The sequence below is a fragment of the Lemur catta genome, chromosome 22 (assembly GCF_020740605.2).
Source record: "Lemur catta isolate mLemCat1 chromosome 22, mLemCat1.pri, whole genome shotgun sequence".
In the NCBI taxonomy this organism is placed as follows: domain Eukaryota; kingdom Metazoa; phylum Chordata; class Mammalia; order Primates; family Lemuridae; genus Lemur; species Lemur catta.
The window spans coordinates 12,825,638-12,836,249 of NC_059149.1; positions in this window are offsets into that span (position 1 = coordinate 12,825,638).

Genomic DNA, 10,612 nt, shown 5'->3' on the forward strand with positions numbered 1-10,612 from the left:
TCGTCTCTGATTAGCAGACTTCCTTATCTTAACTTAAAGCATTCCAAGCCTTTAGACAAAGATTCATTTCTTTCACCAATCACAAATCAAAGAATCTTTAAACCCACCTATAACCTGTAAGCCCCTGTTTCAAGATCCCCTGACTTTCCAGGCCAAGCCAATGTACACTTTCCATGTATTAATTCATGACTTATTACATGTAATTCCTGTCTCCCTGAAATGTATAAAACCAAACTGTAACCTAACCATGTTGAGACCACTTGCTCAAGGCTTCTTGGGCGTGGCTTTTTGGGACATGGTCACACATATTCAGCTCAGAATGAACCTCTTTAAATTACGGAGTTTGGGTTCTTTTCTGGTGACAATTCTTAAAAATCCCACTTGTTGATATAACTTGATACTCAGCTCTGTGTCTGGATTTTCTTTTTCTTTGCATGTATGAGAAGTGAAAGGAGTGTCTTCCAGACTCCCATCACATTTAAAGAAAATTCAATATGCAAAATTTGACAGATTAGTTAGGGAGTTGTTATTCATCATTTAAAAGGGGTTTCTTAGCCTGAGCAACATAGGGAGACAACATCTCTACAAGAAATTAAAAAATTAGCCAGGTGTGGTGGCATGTACCTGTAGTCCCAACTACTCAGGAGGCTGAAACAGGAGGATCTCTTGAGCCCAAGAGTTGGAGGTTGCAGTGAGCTATGATGACGCCACTGCACTCCAGCGTTGGCAACAGAACAAGACCCTGTCTCAAAAAAAGGGGGTGGGGTTTACTTTTCAAGAAAGTCTCTATATAAGATTGTTTTATGTGTCCAGCTCTTTTATTATGTTTTTTAAGAGTCCTACTTTTTTCTAAAAAAAAATAATCAATTTCTATAAAGTGTTTAAGGAAGAGGTTTATTACTTATGCTATGCATCACTGGAATAAAATTTCTCTGAATTTATTGGCTCAACCAGAACAAAGCAGAAGTAAAGTATTTCTTCATATCTGAATGCTATCTTAGGTTAAATGTGACTTTCCGATAGCAGGGGAGAATACTGATGAACACTAAGGAATTAATGGGCAGACAATGCAACAAAGGTGGATGGAATGGTGACCAAACATGGCAAAGGGAAAAATCTCTTTTTAAGTGTCTTTGATAAGTTTGCTTTGGAATCCTGAATTCAAGCCTGGGCACACTGATGCCAGAACAATATAGATCAACTCAAGGGAGTTAAAAGAACAGTAACACAAATGATTAGAAAGTAAGAAAGTGATTTATGGGCAAAGACCCACACAACTAAATCCTGTCCACGTAGGTTACTCAAGCAGGAGGCCAGGCTTGGAAGTGACAGCTCAGTAATTGAAGAACACAAGGGAGAAGAATCTTTTAAGGGGGTAGAAAAAAAAGGTTAAGTAGGGGCAATGGAATGGAATAAAATTCCTTTGTTTATGTATTTAAAAGATCCTCAGAGACAACCTTCTGAATTCCAAATTAGCTGAATCATCACAGTGGTCCCACAAACTTAAAAAAAAAATCAAAATGCCTAGCCATAAACCCTTGAAATGATTGTGTTTGCAGCTCAGAGAGGAAAAAGTAAGGAATAAAAATTCTGATTAGATGTCAGGAAAATCTTTCCACTTCCAGATGGTGAAAAATATTAGATCACAAAGGAGGTCCCTGAGGGAATGGACAGAAATCACTGCAAAGCTCTTAAAAATGAGACTCTCCAAAGCAATAGAAAATGCAGCAGGAAGAGAATGCCTGTATTAACAAGGACAGGAAAACAGACAAAGTAATAGCCATCATCTCCCTCCTTCTCCAAATCACTAGTCCTCTCTGTTAATGTCAGTGGCACCTACATTTTCCCAGACACCAGGTTCTGTGATATTCTTGTGACAGTTGACAGCTCAAGTTCATGTGCCACATTTTCTGTCAATTTCCTCCTTTCCATTACTACCTTTCTCAGGTCATTCATTAACTCCCAGAGACAACTTGTAGGAATGGTAAATTATAACTTTATACCCAGTATCTCACCTTCCTACCCATTCTTCATATCAATATCAGATTTATTCTCTCAAAGCACAACTTAGATTATGTCATTTCCTTGTTCAAAAAAAAAACTCCTTTTTTTAATAGAAGCATTCTATCTAATAAATCACGAAGCTATGATAGAATATCATCACTTTGCAATCCCTAATGAAATGATTGATCTAGGCATTGATCATCAACCTAACATCATTAGGTAAAGAGCTGAGAGGGAGGTTAGTAATGAAAATTGCAGGCTGGCAACACCTGAACCTAACGATAATTTTAGCATCACAAAAAAGAGACAGACAGTCCATCCTCCTGAGGGAAGTATACAATAGTACTTATGAAGAATTCTTGCCAGAAAATCAAAACTGAATCGAATAAAATATATAGATGTATCCACTGGTTTACAGAAAATACAGGGGACAGAGAACTATGTTAAAATCATGGTGATTGCAATCTATGAAATCCAGAATATGGAAACTTTTAAGAGATCAGTGACCCAGTTTGTTGAACAAATAAAAGGTGAGATTTTTTTTTAAAGTACAAGATGAATTCACAGCTTCAGTACATTAAACAAATGCAATGTGTGGAACTAATTTGAATTCTGATTTAAGCAATCTATAGGGGGAAGTGGGTGTGAGTTTAGATGAAAGAAAATTGGCACAAATGACAATGGTCAAACTCAGTGATGAGAACATGGATTTTATTATACTGCCCTATTTTATGTGTGCTTGAAAAAGTCCATAATAAAAAGTTTTTTAATAGCCAATTGGCAAAGAAATATAGCATATCAATTTTGTTGCACCAAGATTACCAAAAGGACTCACTTGACAAAGCCAAATAAAATGTATTACTTGAGAAGTTACCTGTTTAAGCACAGTAACTGATTTTTGTTGTTGTTTTCACTGCTGTTCTTTTATTTTGTCTTCTGGCTCCTTCCAGGTGGCAACAAATGTTTAAATTTGCTGACTCTCTAGGCTTTCCTCCCATTTTCTATTAATTTTGTTTTTTTTTTTTTTTCCTCCATCACCCACAGCTGATAAGTTATTCACTATCTGATGGCAGCAATAGTTAGAAATTTGATTTCATGGTCTGGGCATTCAGAGATTTCTGCCATATGGATGATGTAGATCTCTTCTCTGTTAGATGAGAAACAACATAGAGTCCAATCTGTTAGTCTTTAGTTTGTTTGTTTTGTCTACTTGTGAGCTCAAACCAATTAAGAATTAATTTTGTGCCTACTGTGCAAGAGAACAACTATTTAAGATCTGGACGGTGAAGTTTTGTGCTTCTGTGTTTACTTTGATGTGTAGCTAAAACTTTAAGCTCTCTCAACATCTGTATGTCTATAATTCAGAAAGGCCTTTAACTTTTGCTGAGAATGAACTGTATTCCTCTTTCCAAAGAGTTTAGTAAATTAGGTTATAATATATCTTAAAGGAACTTTGTTCTCATAGATCAATAGAGAAAATGTTTCCAAAATTCATAGAAAAATAGGATATTAAACTTTTGAAAACTTAAAAATGTGCTAGACTTTTAAGAAAAAAAATCTTCTTATGGAAACCACCAGCTCAAAAATATTTCTATATAAGAATACATGTTTATATAATTAAGTTTCAATAATCTTTAGTTTAATAATTTGGGTTGAAGAAAGAAAACAAATATAACTTTACATCTATTCACAAATTTTATCAGCATGGAATATAATACAAGAGTACATTTTATGTTTATAAGATTAGGGTTTATTTTCTCATAAAGAAACTAGTTACTCAGAACTTCCTAAATATTTTACAGTAGATTATTTATCAAGAAAAAGCTAATGTTACTCTTATGTAATACTTAACATTATGAAAATGTTAATTTGTGTTCAATTACTTTGAAACATTTTTATGAAAATCTTTTTGTATCATCGGTAATTGCATTTTATAGTGTATCAGGTTGAACATAATATTAAGATCCCTAGGTAACTTAAAACCTTGGACTAAAATGGAATTAATTAATAAATAACTATTGGCTATCTAGATAATTTGTAAGTATGACTACATTTTGAAGCACAGACTATCAGGCATAATTTTATGTTTACAAGCTGTAGAGTACCTATGTCTTTGATTTACATTGACAAACATGTTTAGTTTCTCCACTGTAAGAAAGCATAGAAGTTAGTGAATGACTACAGAAAGATGTACTGTATATATCCATGAGATTAGCTAGCCTGCTAAAATGATTATATATGCAAGACAGGTCTCAGTTATCTACCTCCCAGTTTCCTCTGTGAAACAGAAGTTAGTAACTTTAATAAAGTTATAATCAATAGAGACGTTGAGACTAGTATACTAAGAACAATGTAGTGGCAGAGAAGTATGACTATGTAGGCAAAGGACATTAATAGAATATGTTTTTGTTTAACATAAAAAGATAGAGTTTTGTCTTAAAGGGTCTGCTTGTTCTAGAATGGGAAACCCGTAGGGGACAGGGAAAGACAAACACTAAAGGGCTACAGGAAAGTCCTCCTTTGTAAAAAGGAGAGAGAATTTTATATTTCTATTGCTTTACAATACTCAAGTCTGAAAAGAAGCAATACGTGTTAACATTTTATCTAAGTCGGCTTGATTTTGATGGGTTTATCCATAAGAAAAAGTTTCTGTGTATTCTTTACTGCCAAATATTATGTCTGTAAAAACCTAATATTCTATTTTCTATCTGTTAAAATGATCAATTAATTTTAGAACTCTTAACAAGAGATTATTCTTTATTTTCTATGATATCTGCCCAGACAGTATAGATTCTGTATCTTACCAGATAAAGCTTCCTTTGAACATATTTCAATAGAAATTATCAGTAGGTAAGCTTTACCTAAGTGTTCTACTCTTGTCTAGCTTTTGTATTTGCATATCTTTGAATAGCCACCCAGGACCACTAAACTCATTAAATAGAAAATAAAAAATAAAATCAAGAGAAAATGACAAATTAGGAAATATAAGGAAAAAAAAAAACAATAGAAGTAGAAAGAGTAATTTGTTTCTTTCCCTCATTTAGGTGTGTAGCTGTAATTAATAGCTTTGGGAAAGATCTATTTTAAAGAAAAATACTTATTACATATAAAGAGAACCTACCTGCATTTTGAAGGATGGTTTCAAGTCAATAATAGACAATAATACTATTTATCCTTTATTTCTTAGTAAATACATATTTTTTCGGCCGGGCAAGGTGGCTCACGTCTGTAATCCTAGCACTCTGGGAGGCCGAGGAGGGAGGATCTCTCGAGGTCAGGAGTTCGAGACCAGCCTGAGCAAGAGTGAGACCCTGTCTCTACTAAAAATAGAAAGAAATTATCTGGCCAACTAAAAATATATGTAGAAAAAATTAACCGGGCATGGTGGCGCATGCCTGTAGTCCCAGCTACTAGGGAGGCTGAGGCAGAAGGATTGCTTAAACCCAGGAGTTTGAGGTTGCTGTGAGCTAGGCTGACACCACGGCACTCTAGCTCGGGCAACCGAGCAAGACTCTGTCTCAAAAAATATATATATATATATATATATATTTTTTCAAATCTTTATCCATGGTGTAATACTTTATGGAGGGTCAAGAGAAGACCCTTTGCAGTGCTTTGAGGGACTGAAACATAACTACTCAGAAGTATTATCACTGGCATTACACAGAGTAACAATGTACATCATCAGGTTCTGCATAGCAGTCTGGTGCACTGAGTTTCCCAATGCATGTTAAAAGCAAAGTTCTTTATAGAAACAGAAAAATAAATTTAAAAAGATCCCAGTATTTTCATGATGATTAATTCAAAATTATATCAAATTTCTTAAACAAATACATTCAGACTAATTACATGGAGTAGCGTATGTCAATGTCATGGCCACTAACAGAAACATTTGTTTTGATAAATATAAGCTTTTCCACAATAATTTATTACCATTTACTATACTAGGCCCCTGCAGTGATATAGTAAAAAAAAAAAAACAAATCAGTTTTCTTCAAGAGCTGGAAAGATTTTGAAGAAATCTCTTTAATCATTCATTTTGTAGAAAATAAAAATGAGACACTCTCTAACGCTGACTTAGGTGGCTATCTTAAGTGATTATCTGAGGCTACCTGGCTGGTTTTTAATAAACTGCAGTGCACTCCTCATTTTATCTAGTCAACTACAAGAGTGGAAGCTATGTAACTATTTGGAGACTGTTTAGTCCAACTGTTTTTTTTAAGAAATTGAAAAGATATAACAAATATTATAAAAATCGTCTCTACTCTCATAATTCAGAATTAGCAGCTGTCAACATTTTCATTGTTTTTGCTTCTAAGTCCATTTTTCTTTAATACAATTAAACGTTACTAAAATAACTAACAACCCGGTTAAATATCATCCCAAGTGCTATTTCCTTCCCCATTTCCTAAGAGTACCCAGTGAGCTGGATTTGGGGTATAAACTTCTAGTCCAGCACGGCCCACCAGAAATATAATGTGAGCCACACATGTAATTTTAAATGTCTAGTAGCCACATTTGAAAGAAGCCAGGAATAGAAAGTTAAACACTGCATGTTCTCACTCATATGTGGAAGCTAAAAAAAAGTCGATCTCATAGAAGTAAAAAGTAGAACAGAGGATACTAGAGGCTGGGAAGAGTAGGGGGAAGGGGGAATAGGGAGAGATTTGTTAAAGGATACAAAATTACAGTTAGTTAGAAGGAATAAATTCTGGTGTTCTATACCACTGTAGCATGACTATAGTTAACAATAATATATAGTTTCAAATAGCTAGAAGGAGGATATTTAATATTCCCAGCACAAGGAAATGATAAATTTTTGAGACAATGGATATGCTAATTACCCCGATCTGATCACGATACATTGTATGTATCGAAATATCACTATGTACCCCATCAATATGTACAATTATTATGTACCAATTAAAAAATGATTCTGTGTAATAATGTAGAAAAAAAAATTTGGTTTACTACTTGTGACGAATGCACCATACTAATGTAAGTATAAGTAACAAGGAAACGGGATATAGGGTATACGGGAACCCTCGGGACTGTCTTTGCAATTTTTCTATAAACCTAGAACTATTCTGAAATTAAAAGTTGATTATAAAATTTTTGCAAAGTAAAAAGAAACAGGTAGAATTAATTTTCATAATATATTTTATAGAACCCAACATATCCAAAATGTTATTTCAACAATCAACATTTAAAAAGTGTTAACGAGCTATTTTTACTTATTTTTTTATACTGTCTCCACAATCGCTGTGTAATTTATACTCACAACACATCTCAGTTCAGATTAGCTGCGTTCCAAGTGGTCAACAGCCACATGTGGCTTGGATTGGACCAGCCCAACTCGCATCCATTTTTAAAATGCTTTCATGTATATACGTACTCACTACACATAGTACTGTTTCTATATTGCGAGCTTAAATTTACATAAATGACACACTGGTGTTATCATTCTCTATTTTTCTTTCTTAACATCGTACATTTATGATTTATTTGTGATCATGTACAAAAAATAAATTAAACTGCCATCATGTAGCCCATTGTGTGAATATAAAATATTTTATTTATTCGTTCCCCCATAGACATTCATTTAGGTTGTTTTCAACCTTTCGGTTTTATAAACATAAATATGTCACAAACATTATTGTATCTGTCTGCAACCTCCTAATTTTGCTGAGCAGGAGAGGGATGTGGAGAGAAATTCAATAGCATCCCCAACATCACAAAGGGACATGACTATATGATTACTGACCTTAAGGAACTTAAGGACTAGACAAGATAGATTTTCACTTGGGAGGTTGCATAATCAAACTCACTTTAATAACTTTGCCAAGTTATACAGATCTGTCTCTTTACACCCACCTCAACCTCTGACCCCCAGTACCAGTGGAGATCTACTAGAAGGTGAGGGGGTGAGAATTTGGAACTTTGAGCCTTGAGGTTTGACATTTAAGTAATCTCCTAAACCCTCTATTTCCTGGGAACTGACTCACCACAAAGGACTACACGACCTTCACAGATTCAAAGATAAAAACGTCCTCCCTGGTGAATCTCATAAGATCTACTGTCCATCCTTCCTCATGACTCCTTGTTTCCTTGTTTCTGTAAAAGCCCCAATTTTCAAGCTGGGCACAGTGGCTTGTGCTCCTATAGTCCCAGCTACTGAGGGGACCAATACAAGAGGATCACTTGAGTCCAGGAGTTTGAAACCAACCTGGGCAACATAGTGAGACCCTATCTCTAAAAAAGTGGGAAAAAAATTATCCAGGCAGGGCGGAATGCGCTTGTAGTCCCAACTGAGGTGGGACAATCTCCTGACCCTAGGAATTCAAAGTTGCAGTGAGCTGTGATGGCACCACTGCACTGCAGCCTGGGCAACAGAGCAACACCTTGTCTCAAAACGAAAAGAAAAACCAAACAGATTTTTTCCCTCTTCTTTGGGATGTTCTGCATCAATGAGTGTTCTCCCTATTGCAGTAGCCTGAATGAACAGATTTGTCTTTCACAGCCTTGGTGCCGTGACTTGGACAGGGTCGCAGCTTGCTCTCAGGTCCCCATTTGCACAACCCAGGCAAAGGGGCCTCTTGGAGCCCTCTGTGCTCCATCCCTGGCTGCTGCTCTGGGGCCCTGGCTGTGACCCTGACTCCTCTGCTCTGGACCCTGGTCCATGGGTAGCGTGGCAAGGACTTGACTTTGAGTACTCACTCCAGTTCTGGTTCTGGCTTCTTGGGGTTTAGTGGTCTTACCATGTGATGATCGCTGCAGATGGATTAATGATTTGTAAAGATTGTGTCTCTCTTGGGCAAGAGGTGATAGGCAATCTGGTTTGTTAGTCTCTTTTGTTTTTCTACTTGGCTGTATTGAACTCAAACAAATTCGGGGTTCATACCCACTGTGAAGAGAACAGTTCTTTGATAGGAACCAATGAGTTTTGCAATAATGTGTTTACACTTGACCCCCGGCCAAGATTTCAGAACTGCAGCTATAAGCTTTCTGTATTTCTGCGTGTTTACATATCTGTGATTCAGAAAGGTCTTTAATATCTCACTGTGTGAATGCGTAATATTTCTCTACCTCAAGATGCTATTATTAAATTAGATTATAAACTCTCCTAAAGGAGCTCTATTCTTATTGTTTTACATAAATACTTACATAAATTGAATATTCCTAATATTCCTGGAAATTAAGAAAATTGACTCTCAAATACTTTCATTGTGCTTGATTTACAATTTATTTTTGCAGAAATTAACTTGGCTGTGATTTAGGAATTCAACTGCACATAATTTAGATAAAGCTTTGGCAAACAAGACTATTAAACAATAGTTTAATATTTTTAGTTTAATCAAAATAACTATGTCTTCTCTGATTTATCAGGGCTAAACTATAATATATACATAGATTTTTATTCTCCTTGGGAATGTTCTGCACAAACTTATACAGATTTACTGATTGATTAAGGTTATATTACTAATGTTTAAGATTGCTAATGTTTAAAATTATGAAAAGCATAAATTTATATTCAACCCAATAAATCATCATGACAACCTTTATTTCAACGGTAATTATGTTTTATAGTACATCAGCTTGAAGACGATATCCAAGGTCTTTAGGCAACTTAAAACTTTAGATTTACACTAAATTTAATTGATAGATATTCACTGGAAACCTAGATCACTTCCAAGTAAGACGGAGTACTAAAACATTAATAATTAAGCATAATTTTAAGTTTATATACTTTTGGCTTTGTATGTTACGTGGAGACTATATCTGGGTCTGTTAATGAACATGTTCAACTTTACCACTTTGAAAAGTTGTACTCTAAGAAATAGGCATGGCTATTGGAAATTATGAGATGTCTATTTAGGGCCTCAGCTCATCTGCTTGGAAGGAAGGGTGTGTGGCAGTTCACAATTATCTGCCTCTTAATTTTCCTGCTGACACAGAAGTGACTGTCATTGAATTATATGTATGAATGAGACCCTACTGGAAGCAATAGTTGCAAAGAGATACAACTTCGTATGCAAAGTTTGAAGGATGTTTTCTGTTCTAGAAAAATAGAAGGGTTTTGTCCTAAGGTAAAACAACCGGTTACTGTGTAGGACAAACCTGAATGGATGTAGCAAGCTGACAAAAAGGGAATTTTATTTACCATGATCAAAGTTAGCTAAGGTTTGATGGATTTATTTACAAGATTTTCAAAAAGAGCTCGTGTTTATATTTGTCTGCTTTACTAAGAGATTGTAAAAGGCTTTTTGCTGGTTTTTTTTTCTTTAAATTTCTGGGTAATCATCAGATTACAGAAGAAGAATGACCTTCTTGAACAAAAACGGGATGGATGAACTTGAACTTCAGTCCCGTAGCCCTCTGTGTTCTGGGAAACGGCTAACCACAAAGCATCACCTTGTCTCACAGATTCCACAAGAACTCCCTCCACTCTAGTCCCCAAGTCTGTAAGTCTCACTGTATTCCTCCTCCTGGCTCCTTGTTTACCGGCCTCTTGAAACCCCAGGTGTTCTGGCTCCTCATTAATGGATGGTCTCCCTAGTACGACAGCCGGAATAAAATCATCTCCTTAATCACCCACTGCATTTTGTCT